Here is a 19,482-nt window from a genome sequence, read left to right as displayed (position 1 = left end):
AGCACGCACGGCAAACCAAGCGCCGCCTCCGCTGCACCTACCCGATGCCTGGCTCAGCTTTAGGTAGGCCAACAAGACTGGGGTGAGCTCCTGCTGTCTCAGCGAGGTCAGCTGCTCAAAGACGCCGCTCAGGGCCCCGACGCTACATGGGAAAGATCAAGACAAAATGGAAGGTAAGGACCACGCTTCTTCAATATACGTTTCCCACCGCTAGCCGGCCAAGCGTGAGATACACCCTGGCGTTTTCGCTGACAATGCTACGAGACACGCTTTACAGAGCTGTGCAGCAGGTGGAGAGCACTACGTACATGACGTGGTATGCGTTGCAGTCCGCGTTCGATGTTGCTGTCTGGAGCATCTCTGGAGTCAGGCTGGGCAGGAGGGCAATCAGTTTGACAGTGAACCAGGAAACCCAGTCGTGGCTCCCGAAGTCTTCAAAATGAGGGCTGATGATGGCGAAGACCCGATTCATCATGATGTCCCTCACCACAGGATTGATGTCCAAAGCCTAGAGGATTTGACAAACAAGCAGAGAGCAGCAATTTCGTCAAAAACATTTAGGAAAAATTCCGTCACAGATGCCCCGTCGGATCCTTTTTCCCCACAGAAAATGACACCTGTGCGTGCTAGTCATCTCAGTGATCAGAACGTACCTGCGGTGTCCGGGTGAGAGCTGACAAGAAAACGTCGACCTCCTGGAAAGCATTGTCGCCGTCCAGACGGTCAAAGACCAGGCCGATCAGATGCGCATTGTTCAGCGCGCCAGAGGTTAGTGTCAGCTGGGCAACTTGAGAGGCGCTCAGAAGGTCCAGTGCCTCAAACTGCAGGGGAGAGAACGACAACAGCGTTTGTAAGAAAAACAACACGCTTGCCCAAAACAGTCGCAGGAGCAACTCTACAGCGTGGCGGGCCCACTTACGCTGCCGAAGCCTTCGATGAGCCCGCGCAGGTCTTCGTAATTCACGTAGATGGAGAATTTGCCAAAGCATTCCCAAAGACAAGTGCTGAGGCTGCCGCTGTTGGAGCCACAGGTTGAGCCTAAAAGGGATGAAGTGCAGAAAAGACTCATAAGAAGAGATACACGCTCACAGACACAAAGCGCCGCTGTCGTTCAGCAGGCAAGACAAGCAAAGCGCCGCCTCCACTGCACCTACCCGATGCCTGTCTCTGCTTGAGGTAGGCCAACAAGACTGGGGTGAGCTGCTGCTGTCTCAGCGAGGTCAGCTGCTCAAAGACGCTGCTCAGGGCCCCGACGCTACATGGGAAAGATCGAAACAAAATCGAAGGTAAGGACCACGCCTCTTCGATATCCTTTTCCCACCGCTCACTGACCCAGCGTGAGAACCGCCTCTGCGTTTTCGCTGACAATGCTACGAGACACGCTTTACAGAGCTGTGCAGCAGTTGGGGAGCGCTACGTACATGACGTGGTATGCGTTGCAATCCGCGTTCGATGTTGCTGTCTGGAGCATCTCTGGAGTCAGGCTGGGCAGGAAGGGAATCAGTTTGACAGTGAACCAGGAAACCCAGTCGTGGCTACCGAAGTCTTCAAAATAAGGGCTGATGACGGCGAAGACCCGATTCATCATGATGTCCCTCACCACAGGATTGATGTCCAAAGCCTAGAGGAGATGACAAACAAGCAGAAAGCAGCATTGCCATTAGATTAAAAAGAAGCAACAAGAAGTCGATCACGTCAGAAACGCTCTTCGGATTCTTTGGCCCCACAGAAAAGAACACTCCTACTTGCTTGCCATCTCAGTGATGACAACATACCTGCGGTGTCCGGGTGAGAGCTGTCAAGAACTCGTCAACATCCTGGAAAGCATTGTCGCCGTCCAGACGGTCAAAAACCAGGTCGATCAGATTCGCGTTGTTCAGCGCGCCGGAGTTTAGTGTCAGCTGGGCAACTTGAGAGGCGCTCAGAAGGTCCAGTGCCTCAAACTGCAGGGGAGAGAACAACAACAGCGTTTGTTAGAAACAACGTGCTTGCCCAAAAGAGTCGCAGGAGCAACTCTACATCGTGGCGGGAACACTTACGCTGCCGAAGTCTTCGAAGAGTCCGCGCAGGTCTTCGTAATCCAAGTAGATGGAGAATTTGCCAAAGCATTCCCAAAGACAGGTGCTGAGGCTGCTGCTGTTGGAGCCACAGGTTGATCCTAAAAAGGATGACGTGCAGAAAAGACAAATTAGGAGAGGCACGCGTTCACAGACACAGAGCGCCAGAGTCGTTCAGCACGCACGGCAAACCAAGCGCCGCCTCCGCTGCACCTACCCGATGCCTGGCTCAGCTTTAGGTAGGCCAACAAGACTGGGGTGAGCTCCTGCTGTCTCAGCGAGGTCAGCTGCTCAAAGACGCCGCTCAGGGCCCCGACGCTACATGGGAAAGATCAAGACAAAATGGAAGGTAAGGACCACGCTTCTTCAATATACGTTTCCCACCGCTAGCCGGCCAAGCGTGAGATACACCCTGGCGTTTTCGCTGACAATGCTACGAGACACGCTTTACAGAGCTGTGCAGCAGGTGGAGAGCACTACGTACATGACGTGGTATGCGTTGCAGTCCGCGTTCGATGTTGCTGTCTGGAGCATCTCTGGAGTCAGGCTGGGCAGGAGGGCAATCAGTTTGACAGTGAACCAGGAAACCCAGTCGTGGCTCCCGAAGTCTTCAAAATGAGGGCTGATGATGGCGAAGACCCGATTCATCATGATGTCCCTCACCACAGGATTGATGTCCAAAGCCTAGAGGATTTGACAAACAAGCAGAGAGCAGCAATTTCGTCAAAAACATTTAGGAAAAATTCCGTCACAGATGCCCCGTCGGATCCTTTTTCCCCACAGAAAATGACACCTGTGCGTGCTAGTCATCTCAGTGATCAGAACGTACCTGCGGTGTCCGGGTGAGAGCTGACAAGAAAACGTCGACCTCCTGGAAAGCATTGTCGCCATCCAGACGGTCAAAGACCAGGCCGATCAGATGCGCATTGTTCAGCGCGCCAGAGGTTAGTGTCAGCTGGGCAACTTGAGAGGCGCTCAGAAGGTCCAGTGCCTCAAACTGCAGGGGAGAGAACGACAACAGCGTTTGTAAGAAAAACAACACGCTTGCCCAAAACAGTCGCAGGAACAACTCTACAGCGTGGCGGGCCCACTTACGCTGCCGAAGCCTTCGATGAGCCCGCGCAGGTCTTCGTAATTCACGTAGATGGAGAATTTGCCAAAGCATTCCCAAAGACAAGTGCTGAGGCTGCCGCTGTTGGAGCCACAGGTTGAGCCTAAAAGGGATGAAGTGCAGAAAAGACTCATAAGAAGAGATACACGCTCACAGACACAAAGCGCCGCTGTCGTTCAGCAGGCAAGACAAGCAAAGCGCCGCCTCCACTGCACCTACCCGATGCCTGTCTCTGCTTGAGGTAGGCCAACAAGACTGGGGTGAGCTGCTGCTGTCTCAGCGAGGTCAGCTGCTCAAAGACGCTGCTCAGGGCCCCGACGCTACATGGGAAAGATCGAAACAAAATCGAAGGTAAGGACCACGCCTCTTCGATATCCTTTTCCCACCGCTCACTGACCCAGCGTGAGAACCGCCTCTGCGTTTTCGCTGACAATGCTACGAGACACGCTTTACAGAGCTGTGCAGCAGTTGGGGAGCGCTACGTACATGACGTGGTATGCGTTGCAATCCGCGTTCGATGTTGCTGTCTGGAGCATCTCTGGAGTCAGGCTGGGCAGGAAGGGAATCAGTTTGACAGTGAACCAGGAAACCCAGTCGTGGCTGCCGAAGTCTTCAAAATGAGGGCTGATGACGGCGAAGACCCGATTCATCATGATGTCCCTCACCACAGGATTGATGTCCAAAGCCTAGAGGAAATGACAAACAAGCAGAAAGCAGCATTGCCATTAGATTAAAAAGAAGCAACAAGAAGTCGATCACGTCAGAAACGCTCTTCGGATTCTTTGGCCCCACAGAAAAGAACACTCCTGCGTGCTTGCCATCTCAGTGATGACAACATACCTGCGGTGTCCGGGTGAGAGCTGTCAAGAACTCGTCAACATCCTGGAAAGCATTGTCGCCGTCCAGACGGTCAAAAACCAGGTCGATCAGATTCGCGTTGTTCAGCGCGCCGGAGTTTAGTGTCAGCTGGGCAACTTGAGAGGCGCTCAGAAGGTCCAGTGCCTCAAACTGCAGGGGAGAGAACAACAACAGCGTTTGTTAGAAACAACGTGCTTGCCCAAAAGAGTCGCAGGAGCAACTCTACATCGTGGCGGGAACACTTACGCTGCCGAAGTCTTCGAAGAGTCCGCGCAGGTCTTCGTAATCCACGTAGATGGAGAATTTGCCAAAGCATTCCCAAAGACAGGTGCTGAGGCTGCTGCTGTTGGAGCCACAGGTTGATCCTAAAAAGGATGACGCGCAGAAAAGACAAATTAGGAGAGGCACGCGTTCACAGACACAGAGCGCCAGAGTCGTTCAGCACGCACGGCAAACCAAGCGCCGCCTCCGCTGCACCTACCCGATGCCTGGCTCAGCTTTAGGTAGGCCAACAAGACTGGGGTGAGCTCCTGCTGTCTCAGCGAGGTCAGCTGCTCAAAGACGCCGCTCAGGGCCCCGACGCTACATGGGAAAGATCAAGACAAAATGGAAGGTAAGGACCACGCTTCTTCAATATACGTTTCCCACCGCTAGCCGGCCAAGCGTGAGATACACCCTGGCGTTTTCGCTGACAATGCTACGAGACACGCTTTACAGAGCTGTGCAGCAGGTGGAGAGCACTACGTACATGACGTGGTATGCGTTGCAGTCCGCGTTCGATGTTGCTGTCTGGAGCATCTCTGGAGTCAGGCTGGGCAGGAGGGCAATCAGTTTGACAGTGAACCAGGAAACCCAGTCGTGGCTCCCGAAGTCTTCAAAATGAGGGCTGATGATGGCGAAGACCCGATTCATCATGATGTCCCTCACCACAGGATTGATGTCCAAAGCCTAGAGGATTTGACAAACAAGCAGAGAGCAGCAATTTCGTCAAAAACATTTAGGAAAAATTCCGTCACAGATGCCCCGTCGGATCCTTTTTCCCCACAGAAAATGACACCTGTGCGTGCTAGTCATCTCAGTGATCAGAACGTACCTGCGGTGTCCGGGTGAGAGCTGACAAGAAAACGTCGACCTCCTGGAAAGCATTGTCGCCGTCCAGACGGTCAAAGACCAGGCCGATCAGATGCGCATTGTTCAGCGCGCCAGAGGTTAGTGTCAGCTGGGCAACTTGAGAGGCGCTCAGAAGGTCCAGTGCCTCAAACTGCAGGGGAGAGAACGACAACAGCGTTTGTAAGAAAAACAACACGCTTGCCCAAAACAGTCGCAGGAGCAACTCTACAGCGTGGCGGGCCCACTTACGCTGCCGAAGCCTTCGATGAGCCCGCGCAGGTCTTCGTAATTCACGTAGATGGAGAATTTGCCAAAGCATTCCCAAAGACAAGTGCTGAGGCTGCCGCTGTTGGAGCCACAGGTTGAGCCTAAAAGGGATGAAGTGCAGAAAAGACTCATAAGAAGAGATACACGCTCACAGACACAAAGCGCCGCTGTCGTTCAGCAGGCAAGACAAGCAAAGCGCCGCCTCCACTGCACCTACCCGATGCCTGTCTCTGCTTGAGGTAGGCCAACAAGACTGGGGTGAGCTGCTGCTGTCTCAGCGAGGTCAGCTGCTCAAAGACGCTGCTCAGGGCCCCGACGCTACATGGGAAAGATCGAAACAAAATCGAAGGTAAGGACCACGCCTCTTCGATATCCTTTTCCCACCGCTCACTGACCCAGCGTGAGAACCGCCTCTGCGTTTTCGCTGACAATGCTACGAGACACGCTTTACAGAGCTGTGCAGCAGTTGGGGAGCGCTACGTACATGACGTGGTATGCGTTGCAATCCGCGTTCGATGTTGCTGTCTGGAGCATCTCTGGAGTCAGGCTGGGCAGGAAGGGAATCAGTTTGACAGTGAACCAGGAAACCCAGTCGTGGCTGCCGAAGTCTTCAAAATGAGGGCTGATGACGGCGAAGACCCGATTCATCATGATGTCCCTCACCACAGGATTGATGTCCAAAGCCTAGAGGAAATGACAAACAAGCAGAAAGCAGCATTGCCATTAGATTAAAAAGAAGCAACAAGAAGTCGATCACGTCAGAAACGCTCTTCGGATTCTTTGGCCCCACAGAAAAGAACACTCCTGCGTGCTTGCCATCTCAGTGATGACAACATACCTGCGGTGTCCGGGTGAGAGCTGTCAAGAACTCGTCAACATCCTGGAAAGCATTGTCGCCGTCCAGACGGTCAAAAACCAGGTCGATCAGATTCGCGTTGTTCAGCGCGCCGGAGTTTAGTGTCAGCTGGGCAACTTGAGAGGCGCTCAGAAGGTCCAGTGCCTCAAACTGCAGGGGAGAGAACAACAACAGCGTTTGTTAGAAACAACGTGCTTGCCCAAAAGAGTCGCAGGAGCAACTCTACATCGTGGCGGGAACACTTACGCTGCCGAAGTCTTCGAAGAGTCCGCGCAGGTCTTCGTAATCCACGTAGATGGAGAATTTGCCAAAGCATTCCCAAAGACAGGTGCTGAGGCTGCTGCTGTTGGAGCCACAGGTTGATCCTAAAAAGGATGACGCGCAGAAAAGACAAATTAGGAGAGGCACGCGTTCACAGACACAGAGCGCCAGAGTCGTTCAGCACGCACGGCAAACCAAGCGCCGCCTCCGCTGCACCTACCCGATGCCTGGCTCAGCTTTAGGTAGGCCAACAAGACTGGGGTGAGCTCCTGCTGTCTCAGCGAGGTCAGCTGCTCAAAGACGCCGCTCAGGGCCCCGACGCTACATGGGAAAGATCAAGACAAAATGGAAGGTAAGGACCACGCTTCTTCAATATACGTTTCCCACCGCTAGCCGGCCAAGCGTGAGATACACCCTGGCGTTTTCGCTGACAATGCTACGAGACACGCTTTACAGAGCTGTGCAGCAGGTGGAGAGCACTACGTACATGACGTGGTATGCGTTGCAGTCCGCGTTCGATGTTGCTGTCTGGAGCATCTCTGGAGTCAGGCTGGGCAGGAGGGCAATCAGTTTGACAGTGAACCAGGAAACCCAGTCGTGGCTCCCGAAGTCTTCAAAATGAGGGCTGATGATGGCGAAGACCCGATTCATCATGATGTCCCTCACCACAGGATTGATGTCCAAAGCCTAGAGGATTTGACAAACAAGCAGAGAGCAGCAATTTCGTCAAAAACATTTAGGAAAAATTCCGTCACAGATGCCCCGTCGGATCCTTTTTCCCCACAGAAAATGACACCTGTGCGTGCTAGTCATCTCAGTGATCAGAACGTACCTGCGGTGTCCGGGTGAGAGCTGACAAGAAAACGTCGACCTCCTGGAAAGCATTGTCGCCGTCCAGACGATCAAAGACCAGGCCGATCAGATGCGCATTGTTCAGCGCGCCAGAGGTTAGTGTCAGCTGGGCAACTTGAGAGGCGCTCAGAAGGTCCAGTGCCTCAAACTGCAGGGGAGAGAACGACAACAGCGTTTGTAAGAAAAACAACACGCTTGCCCAAAACAGTCGCAGGAGCAACTCTACAGCGTGGCGGGCCCACTTACGCTGCCGAAGCCTTCGATGAGCCCGCGCAGGTCTTCGTAATTCACGTAGATGGAGAATTTGCCAAAGCATTCCCAAAGACAAGTGCTGAGGCTGCCGCTGTTGGAGCCACAGGTTGAGCCTAAAAGGGATGAAGTGCAGAAAAGACTCATAAGAAGAGATACACGCTCACAGACACAAAGCGCCGCTGTCGTTCAGCAGGCAAGACAAGCAAAGCGCCGCCTCCACTGCACCTACCCGATGCCTGTCTCTGCTTGAGGTAGGCCAACAAGACTGGGGTGAGCTGCTGCTGTCTCAGCGAGGTCAGCTGCTCAAAGACGCTGCTCAGGGCCCCGACGCTACATGGGAAAGATCAAAACAAAATCGAAGGTAAGGACCACGCCTCTTCCATATCCTTTTCCCACCGCTCACTGACCCAGCGTGAGAACCGCCTCTGCGTTTTCGCTGACAATGCTACGAGACACGCTTTACAGAGCTGTGCAGCAGTTGGGGAGCGCTACGTACATGACGTGGTATGCGTTGCAATCCGCGTTCGATGTTGCTGTCTGGAGCATCTCTGGAGTCAGGCTGGGCAGGAAGGGAATCAGTTTGACAGTGAACCAGGAAACCCAGTCGTGGCTGCCGAAGTCTTCAAAATGAGGGCTGATGACGGCGAAGACCCGATTCATCATGATGTCCCTCACCACAGGATTGATGTCCAAAGCCTAGAGGAAATGACAAACAAGCAGAAAGCAGCATTGCCATTAGATTAAAAAGAAGCAACAAGAAGTCGATCACGTCAGAAACGCTCTTCGGATTCTTTGGCCCCACAGAAAAGAACACTCCTGCGTGCTTGCCATCTCAGTGATGACAACATACCTGCGGTGTCCGGGTGAGAGCTGTCAAGAACTCGTCAACATCCTGGAAAGCATTGTCGCCGTCCAGACGGTCAAAAACCAGGTCGATCAGATTCGCGTTGTTCAGCGCGCCGGAGTTTAGTGTCAGCTGGGCAACTTGAGAGGCGCTCAGAAGGTCCAGTGCCTCAAACTGCAGGGGAGAGAACAACAACAGCGTTTGTTAGAAACAACGTGCTTGCCCAAAAGAGTCGCAGGAGCAACTCTACATCGTGGCGGGAACACTTACGCTGCCGAAGTCTTCGAAGAGTCCGCGCAGGTCTTCGTAATCCACGTAGATGGAGAATTTGCCAAAGCATTCCCAAAGACAGGTGCTGAGGCTGCTGCTGTTGGAGCCACAGGTTGATCCTAAAAAGGATGACGCGCAGAAAAGACAAATTAGGAGAGGCACGCGTTCACAGACACAGAGCGCCAGAGTCGTTCAGCACGCACGGCAAACCAAGCGCCGCCTCCGCTGCACCTACCCGATGCCTGGCTCAGCTTTAGGTAGGCCAACAAGACTGGGGTGAGCTCCTGCTGTCTCAGCGAGGTCAGCTGCTCAAAGACGCCGCTCAGGGCCCCGACGCTACATGGGAAAGATCAAGACAAAATGGAAGGTAAGGACCACGCTTCTTCAATATACGTTTCCCACCGCTAGCCGGCCAAGCGTGAGATACACCCTGGCGTTTTCGCTGACAATGCTACGAGACACGCTTTACAGAGCTGTGCAGCAGGTGGAGAGCACTACGTACATGACGTGGTATGCGTTGCAGTCCGCGTTCGATGTTGCTGTCTGGAGCATCTCTGGAGTCAGGCTGGGCAGGAGGGCAATCAGTTTGACAGTGAACCAGGAAACCCAGTCGTGGCTCCCGAAGTCTTCAAAATGAGGGCTGATGATGGCGAAGACCCGATTCATCATGATGTCCCTCACCACAGGATTGATGTCCAAAGCCTAGAGGATTTGACAAACAAGCAGAGAGCAGCAATTTCGTCAAAAACATTTAGGAAAAATTCCGTCACAGATGCCCCGTCGGATCCTTTTTCCCCACAGAAAATGACACCTGTGCGTGCTAGTCATCTCAGTGATCAGAACGTACCTGCGGTGTCCGGGTGAGAGCTGACAAGAAAACGTCGACCTCCTGGAAAGCATTGTCGCCGTCCAGACGGTCAAAGACCAGGCCGATCAGATGCGCATTGTTCAGCGCGCCAGAGGTTAGTGTCAGCTGGGCAACTTGAGAGGCGCTCAGAAGGTCCAGTGCCTCAAACTGCAGGGGAGAGAACGACAACAGCGTTTGTAAGAAAAACAACACGCTTGCCCAAAACAGTCGCAGGAGCAACTCTACAGCGTGGCGGGCCCACTTACGCTGCCGAAGCCTTCGATGAGCCCGTGCAGGTCTTCGTAATTCACGTAGATGGAGAATTTGCCAAAGCATTCCCAAAGACAAGTGCTGAGGCTGCCGCTGTTGGAGCCACAGGTTGAGCCTAAAAGGGATGAAGTGCAGAAAAGACTCATAAGAAGAGATACACGCTCACAGACACAAAGCGCCGCTGTCGTTCAGCAGGCAAGACAAGCAAAGCGCCGCCTCCACTGCACCTACCCGATGCCTGTCTCTGCTTGAGGTAGGCCAACAAGACTGGGGTGAGCTGCTGCTGTCTCAGCGAGGTCAGCTGCTCAAAGACGCTGCTCAGGGCCCCGACGCTACATGGGAAAGATCAAAACAAAATCGAAGGTAAGGACCACGCCTCTTCCATATCCTTTTCCCACCGCTCACTGACCCAGCGTGAGAACCACCTCTGCGTTTTCGCTGACAATGCTACGAGACACGCTTTACAGAGCTGTGCAGCAGTTGGGGAGCGCTACGTACATGACGTGGTATGCGTTGCAATCCGCGTTCGATGTTGCTGTCTGGAGCATCTCTGGAGTCAGGCTGGGCAGGAAGGGAATCAGTTTGACAGTGAACCAGGAAACCCAGTCGTGGCTGCCGAAGTCTTCAAAATGAGGGCTGATGACGGCGAAGACCCGATTCATCATGATGTCCCTCACCACAGGATTGATGTCCAAAGCCTAGAGGAAATGACAAACAAGCAGAAAGCAGCATTGCCATTAGATTAAAAAGAAGCAACAAGAAGTCGATCACGTCAGAAACGCTCTTCGGATTCTTTGGCCCCACAGAAAAGAACACTCCTGCGTGCTTGCCATCTCAGTGATGACAACATACCTGCGGTGTCCGGGTGAGAGCTGTCAAGAACTCGTCAACATCCTGGAAAGCATTGTCGCCGTCCAGACGGTCAAAAACCAGGTCGATCAGATTCGCGTTGTTCAGCGCGCCGGAGTTTAGTGTCAGCTGGGTAACTTGAGAGGCGCTCAGAAGGTCCAGTGCCTCAAACTGCAGGGGAGAGAACAACAACAGCGTTTGTTAGAAACAACGTGCTTGCCCAAAAGAGTCGCAGGAGCAACTCTACATCGTGGCGGGAACACTTACGCTGCCGAAGTCTTCGAAGAGTCCGCGCAGGTCTTCGTAATCCACGTAGATGGAGAATTTGCCAAAGCATTCCCAAAGACAGGTGCTGAGGCTGCTGCTGTTGGAGCCACAGGTTGATCCTAAAAAGGATGACGCGCAGAAAAGACAAATTAGGAGAGGCACGCGTTCACAGACACAGAGCGCCAGAGTCGTTCAGCACGCACGGCAAACCAAGCGCCGCCTCCGCTGCACCTACCCGATGCCTGGCTCAGCTTTAGGTAGGCCAACAAGACTGGGGTGAGCTCCTGCTGTCTCAGCGAGGTCAGCTGCTCAAAGACGCCGCTCAGGGCCCCGACGCTACATGGGAAAGATCAAGACAAAATGGAAGGTAAGGACCACGCTTCTTCAATATACGTTTCCCACCGCTAGCCGGCCAAGCGTGAGATACACCCTGGCGTTTTCGCTGACAATGCTACGAGACACGCTTTACAGAGCTGTGCAGCAGGTGGAGAGCACTACGTACATGACGTGGTATGCGTTGCAGTCCGCGTTCGATGTTGCTGTCTGGAGCATCTCTGGAGTCAGGCTGGGCAGGAGGGCAATCAGTTTGACAGTGAACCAGGAAACCCAGTCGTGGCTCCCGAAGTCTTCAAAATGAGGGCTGATGATGGCGAAGACCCGATTCATCATGATGTCCCTCACCACAGGATTGATGTCCAAAGCCTAGAGGATTTGACAAACAAGCAGAGAGCAGCAATTTCGTCAAAAACATTTAGGAAAAATTCCGTCACAGATGCCCCGTCGGATCCTTTTTCCCCACAGAAAATGACACCTGTGCGTGCTAGTCATCTCAGTGATCAGAACGTACCTGCGGTGTCCGGGTGAGAGCTGACAAGAAAACGTCGACCTCCTGGAAAGCATTGTCGCCGTCCAGACGGTCAAAGACCAGGCCGATCAGATGCGCATTGTTCAGCGCGCCAGAGGTTAGTGTCAGCTGGGCAACTTGAGAGGCGCTCAGAAGGTCCAGTGCCTCAAACTACAGGGGAGAGAACGACAACAGCGTTTGTAAGAAAAACGACACGCTTGCCCAAAACAGTCGCAGGAGCAACTCTACAGCTTGGCGGGCCCACTTACGCTGCCGAAGCCTTCGATGAGCCCGCGCAGGTCTTCGTAATTCACGTAGATGGAGAATTTGCCAAAGCATTCCCAAAGACAAGTGCTGAGGCTGCCGCTGTTGGAGCCACAGGTTGAGCCTAAAAGGGATGAAGTGCAGAAAAGACTCATAAGAAGAGATACACGCTCACAGACACAAAGCGCCGCTGTCGTTCAGCAGGCAAGACAAGCAAAGCGCCGCCTCCACTGCACCTACCCGATGCCTGTCTCTGCCTGAGGTAGGCCAACAAGACTGGGGTGAGCTGCTGCTGTCTCAGCGAGGTCAGCTGCTCAAAGACGCTGCTCAGGGCCCCGACGCTACATGGGAAAGATCAAAACAAAATCGAAGGTAAGGACCACGCCTCTTCGATATCCTTTTCCCACCGCTCACTGACCCAGCGTGAGAACCGCCTCTGCGTTTTCGCTGACAATGCTACGAGACACGCTTTACAGAGCTGTGCAGCAGTTGGGGAGCGCTACGTACATGACGTGGTATGCGTTGCAATCCGCGTTCGATGTTGCTGTCTGGAGCATCTCTGGAGTCAGGCTGGGCAGGAAGGGAATCAGTTTGACAGTGAACCAGGAAACCCAGTCGTGGCTGCCGAAGTCTTCAAAATGAGGGCTGATGACGGCGAAGACCCGATTCATCATGATGTCCCTCACCACAGGATTGATGTCCAAAGCCTAGAGGAAATGACAAACAAGCAGAAAGCAGCATTGCCATTAGATTAAAAAGAAGCAACAAGAAGTCGATCACGTCAGAAACGCTCTTCGGATTCTTTGGCCCCACAGAAAAGAACACTCCTGCGTGCTTGCCATCTCAGTGATGACAACATACCTGCGGTGTCCGGGTGAGAGCTGTCAAGAACTCGTCAACATCCTGGAAAGCATTGTCGCCGTCCAGACGGTCAAAAACCAGGTCGATCAGATTCGCGTTGTTCAGCGCGCCGGAGTTTAGTGTCAGCTGGGCAACTTGAGAGGCGCTCAGAAGGTCCAGTGCCTCAAACTGCAGGGGAGAGAACAACAACAGCGTTTGTTAGAAACAACGTGCTTGCCCAAAAGAGTCGCAGGAGCAACTCTACATCGTGGCGGGAACACTTACGCTGCCGAAGTCTTCGAAGAGTCCGCGCAGGTCTTCGTAATCCACGTAGATGGAGAATTTGCCAAAGCATTCCCAAAGACAGGTGCTGAGGCTGCTGCTGTTGGAGCCACAGGTTGATCCTAAAAAGGATGACGCGCAGAAAAGACAAATTAGGAGAGGCACGCGTTCACAGACACAGAGCGCCAGAGTCGTTCAGCACGCACGGCAAACCAAGCCCCGCCTCCGCTGCACCTACCCGATGCCTGGCTCAGCTTTAGGTAGGCCAACAAGACAGGGGTGAGCTCCTGCTGTCTCAGCGAGGTCAGCTGCTCAAAGACGCCGCTCAGGGCCCCGACGCTACATGGGAAAGATCAAGACAAAATGGAAGGTAAGGACCACGCTTCTTCAATATACGTTTCCCACCGCTAGCCGGCCAAGCGTGAGATACACCCTGGCGTTTTCGCTGACAATGCTACGAGACACGCTTTACAGAGCTGTGCAGCAGGTGGAGAGCACTACGTACATGACGTGGTATGCGTTGCAGTCCGCGTTCGATGTTGCTGTCTGGAGCATCTCTGGAGTCAGGCTGGGCAGGAGGGCAATCAGTTTGACAGTGAACCAGGAAACCCAGTCGTGGCTCCCGAAGTCTTCAAAATGAGGGCTGATGATGGCGAAGACCCGATTCATCATGATGTCCCTCACCACAGGATTGATGTCCAAAGCCTAGAGGATTTGACAAACAAGCAGAGAGCAGCAATTTCGTCAAAAACATTTAGGAAAAATTCCGTCACAGATGCCCCGTCGGATCCTTTTTCCCCACAGAAAATGACACCTGTGCGTGCTAGTCATCTCAGTGATCAGAACGTACCTGCGGTGTCCGGGTGAGAGCTGACAAGAAAACGTCGACCTCCTGGAAAGCATTGTCGCCGTCCAGACGGTCAAAGACCAGGCCGATCAGATGCGCATTGTTCAGCGCGCCAGAGGTTAGTGTCAGCTGGGCAACTTGAGAGGCGCTCAGAAGGTCCAGTGCCTCAAACTGCAGGGGAGAGAACGACAACAGCGTTTGTAAGAAAAACAACACGCTTGCCCAAAACAGTCGCAGGAGCAACTCTACAGCGTGGCGGGCCCACTTACGCTGCCGAAGCCTTCGATGAGCCCGCGCAGGTCTTCGTAATTCACGTAGATGGAGAATTTGCCAAAGCATTCCCAAAGACAAGTGCTGAGGCTGCCGCTGTTGGAGCCACAGGTTGAGCCTAAAAGGGATGAAGTGCAGAAAAGACTCATAAGAAGAGATACACGCTCACAGACACAAAGCGCCGCTGTCGTTCAGCAGGCAAGACAAGCAAAGCGCCGCCTCCACTGCACCTACCCGATGCCTGTCTCTGCTTGAGGTAGGCCAACAAGACTGGGGTGAGCTGCTGCTGTCTCAGCGAGGTCAGCTGCTCAAAGACGCTGCTCAGGGCCCCGACGCTACATGGGAAAGATCAAAACAAAATCGAAGGTAAGGACCACGCCTCTTCGATATCCTTTTCCCACCGCTCACTGACCCAGCGTGAGAACCGCCTCTGCGTTTTCGCTGACAATGCTACGAGACACGCTTTACAGAGCTGTGCAGCAGTTGGGGAGCGCTACGTACATGACGTGGTATGCGTTGCAATCCGCGTTCGATGTTGCTGTCTGGAGCATCTCTGGAGTCAGGCTGGGCAGGAAGGGAATCAGTTTGACAGTGAACCAGGAAACCCAGTCGTGGCTGCCGAAGTCTTCAAAATGAGGGCTGATGACGGCGAAGACCCGATTCATCATGATGTCCCTCACCACAGGATTGATGTCCAAAGCCTAGAGGAAATGACAAACAAGCAGAAAGCAGCATTGCCATTAGATTAAAAAGAAGCAACAAGAAGTAGATCACGTCAGAAACGCTCTTCGGATTCTTTGGCCCCACAGAAAAGAACACTCCTGCGTGCTTGCCATCTCAGTGATGACAACATACCTGCGGTGTCCGGGTGAGAGCTGTCAAGAACTCGTCAACATCCTGGAAAGCATTGTCGCCGTCCAGACGGTCAAAAACCAGGTCGATCAGATTCGCGTTGTTCAGCGCGCCGGAGTTTAGTGTCAGCTGGGCAACTTGAGAGGCGCTCAGAAGGTCCAGTGCCTCAAACTGCAGGGGAGAGAACAACAACAGCGTTTGTTAGAAACAACGTGCTTGCCCAAAAGAGTCGCAGGAGCAACTCTACATCGTGGCGGGAACACTTACGCTGCCGAAGTCTTCGAAGAGTCCGCGCAGGTCTTCGTAATCCACGTAGATGGAGAATTTGCCAAAGCATTCCCAAAGACAGGTGCTGAGGCTGCTGCTGTTGGAGCCACAGGTTGATCCTAAAAAGGATGACGCGCAGAAAAGACAAATTAGGAGAGGCACGCGTTCACAGACACAGAGCGCCAGAGTCGTTCAGCACGCACGGCAAACCAAGCGCCGCCTCCGCTGCACCTACCCGATGCCTGGCTCAGCTTTAGGTAGGCCAACAAGACAGGGGTGAGCTCCTGCTGTCTCAGCGAGGTCAGCTGCTCAAAGACGCCGCTAAGGGCCCCGACGCTACATGGGAAAGATCAAGACAAAATGGAAGGTAAGGACCACGCTTCTTCAATATACGTTTCCCACCGCTAGCCGGCCAAGCGTGAGATACACCCTGGCGTTTTCGCTGACAATGCTACGAGACACGCTTTACAGAGCTGTGCAGCAGGTGGAGAGCACTACGTACATGACGTGGTATGCGTTGCAGTCCGCGTTCGATGTTGCTGTCTGGAGCATCTCTGGAGTCAGGCTGGGCAGGAGGGCAATCAGTTTGACAGTGAACCAGGAAACCCAGTCGTGGCTCCCGAAGTCTTCAAAATGAGGGCTGATGATGGCGAAGACCCGATTCATCATGATGTCCCTCACCACAGGATTGATGTCCAAAGCCTAGAGGATTTGACAAACAAGCAGAGAGCAGCAATTTCGTCAAAAACATTTAGGAAAAATTCCGTCACAGATGCCCCGTCGGATCCTTTTTCCCCACAGAAAATGACACCTGTGCGTGCTAGTCATCTCAGTGATCAGAACGTACCTGCGGTGTCCGGGTGAGAGCTGACAAGAAAACGTCGACCTCCTGGAAAGCATTGTCGCCGTCCAGACGGTCAAAGACCAGGCCGATCAGATGCGCATTGTTCAGCGCGCCAGAGGTTAGTGTCAGCTGGGCAACTTGAGAGGCGCTCAGAAGGTCCAGTGCCTCAAACTACAGGGGAGAGAACGACAACAGCGTTTGTAAGAAAAACGACACGCTTGCCCAAAACAGTCGCAGGAGCAACTCTACAGCGTGGCGGGCCCACTTACGCTGCCGAAGCCTTCGATGAGCCCGCGCAGGTCTTCGTAATTCACGTAGATGGAGAATTTGCCAAAGCATTCCCAAAGACAAGTGCTGAGGCTGCCGCTGTTGGAGCCACAGGTTGAGCCTAAAAGGGATGAAGTGCAGAAAAGACTCATAAGAAGAGATACACGCTCACAGACACAAAGCGCCGCTGTCGTTCAGCAGGCAAGACAAGCAAAGCGCCGCCTCCACTGCACCTACCCGATGCCTGTCTCTGCCTGAGGTAGGCCAACAAGACTGGGGTGAGCTGCTGCTGTCTCAGCGAGGTCAGCTGCTCAAAGACGCTGCTCAGGGCCCCGACGCTACATGGGAAAGATCAAAACAAAATCGAAGGTAAGGACCACGCCTCTTCGATATCCTTTTCCCACCGCTCACTGACCCAGCGTGAGAACCGCCTCTGCGTTTTCGCTGACAATGCTACGAGACACGCTTTACAGAGCTGTGCAGCAGTTGGGGAGCGCTACGTACATGACGTGGTATGCGTTGCAATCCGCGTTCGATGTTGCTGTCTGGAGCATCTCTGGAGTCAGGCTGGGCAGGAAGGGAATCAGTTTGACAGTGAACCAGGAAACCCAGTCGTGGCTGCCGAAGTCTTCAAAATGAGGGCTGATGACGGCGAAGACCCGATTCATCATGATGTCCCTCACCACAGGATTGATGTCCAAAGCCTAGAGGAAATGACAAACAAGCAGAAAGCAGCATTGCCATTAGATTAAAAAGAAGCAACAAGAAGTCGATCACGTCAGAAACGCTCTTCGGATTCTTTGGCCCCACAGAAAAGAACACTCCTGCGTGCTTGCCATCTCAGTGATGACAACATACCTGCGGTGTCCGGGTGAGAGCTGTCAAGAACTCGTCAACATCCTGGAAAGCATTGTCGCCGTCCAGACGGTCAAAAACCAGGTCGATCAGATTCGCGTTGTTCAGCGCGCCGGAGTTTAGTGTCAGCTGGGCAACTTGAGAGGCGCTCAGAAGGTCCAGTGCCTCAAACTGCAGGGGAGAGAACAACAACAGCGTTTGTTAGAAACAACGTGCTTGCCCAAAAGAGTCGCAGGAGCAACTCTACATCGTGGCGGGAACACTTACGCTGCCGAAGTCTTCGAAGAGTCCGCGCAGGTCTTCGTAATCCACGTAGATGGAGAATTTGCCAAAGCATTCCCAAAGACAGGTGCTGAGGCTGCTGCTGTTGGAGCCACAGGTTGATCCTAAAAAGGATGACGCGCAGAAAAGACAAATTAGGAGAGGCACGCGTTCACAGACACAGAGCGCCAGAGTCTTTCAGCACGCACGGCAAACCAAGCGCCGCCTCCGCTGCACCTACCCGATGCCTGGCTCAGCTTTAGGTAGGCCAACAAGACAGGGGTGAGCTCCTGCTGTCTCAGCGAGGTCAGCTGCTCAAAGACGCCGCTCAGGGCCCCGACGCTACATGGGAAAGATCAAGACAAAATGGAAGGTAAGGACCACGCTTCTTCAATATACGTTTCCCACCGCTAGCCGGCCAAGCGTGAGATACACCCTGGCGTTTTCGCTGACAATGCTACGAGACACGCTTTACAGAGCTGTGCAGCAGGTGGAGAGCACTACGTACATGACGTGGTATGCGTTGCAGTCCGCGTTCGATGTTGCTGTCTGGAGCATCTCTGGAGTCAGGCTGGGCAGGAGGGCAATCAGTTTGACAGTGAACCAGGAAACCCAGTCGTGGCTCCCGAAGTCTTCAAAATGAGGGCTGATGATGGCGAAGACCCGATTCATCATGATGTCCCTCACCACAGGATTGATGTCCAAAGCCTAGAGGATTTGACAAACAAGCAGAGAGCAGCAATTTCGTCAAAAACATTTAGGAAAAATTCCGTCACAGATGCCCCGTCGGATCCTTTTTCCCCACAGAAAATGACACCTGTGCGTGCTAGTCATCTCAGTGATCAGAACGTACCTGCGGTGTCCGGGTGAGAGCTGACAAGAAAACGTCGACCTCCTGGAAAGCATTGTCGCCGTCCAGACGGTCAAAGACCAGGCCGATCAGATGCGCATTGTTCAGCGCGCCAGAGGTTAGTGTCAGCTGGGCAACTTGAGAGGCGCTCAGAAGGTCCAGTGCCTCAAACTACAGGGGAGAGAACGACAACAGCGTTTGTAAGAAAAACGACACGCTTGCCCAAAACAGTCGCAGGAGCAACTCTACAGCGTGGCGGGCCCACTTACGCTGCCGAAGCCTTCGATGAGCCCGCGCAGGTCTTCGTAATTCACGTAGATGGAGAATTTGCCAAAGCATTCCCAAAGACAAGTGCTGAGGCTGCCGCTGTTGGAGCCACAGGTTGAGCCTAAAAGGGATGAAGTGCAGAAAAGACTCATAAGAAGAGATACACGCTCACAGACACAAAGCGCCGCTGTCGTTCAGCAGGCAAGACAAGCAAAGCGCCGCCTCCACTGCACCTACCCGATGCCTGTCTCTGCCTGAGGTAGGCCAACAAGACTGGGGTGAGCTGCTGCTGTCTCAGCGAGGTCAGCTGCTCAAAGACGCTGCTCAGGGCCCCGACGCTACATGGGAAAGATCAAAACAAAATCGAAGGTAAGGACCACGCCTCTTCGATATCCTTTTCCCACCGCTCACTGACGCAGCGTGAGAACCGCCTCTGCGTTTTCGCTGACAATGCTACGAGACACGCTTTACAGAGCTGTGCAGCAGTTGGGGAGCGCTACGTACATGACGTGGTATGCGTTGCAATCCGCGTTCGATGTTGCTGTCTGGAGCATCTCTGGAGTCAGGCTGGGCAGGAAGGGAATCAGTTTGACAGTGAACCAGGAAACCCAGTCGTGGCTGCCGAAGTCTTCAAAATGAGGGCTGATGACGGCGAAGACCCGATTCATCATGATGTCCCTCACCACAGGATTGATGTCCAA

This window comes from Barbus barbus (genome assembly GCF_936440315.1).
Source record: "Barbus barbus genome assembly, chromosome: 14".
Classification (NCBI taxonomy): domain Eukaryota; kingdom Metazoa; phylum Chordata; class Actinopteri; order Cypriniformes; family Cyprinidae; genus Barbus; species Barbus barbus.
This window is presented reverse-complemented; position numbering follows the sequence as displayed.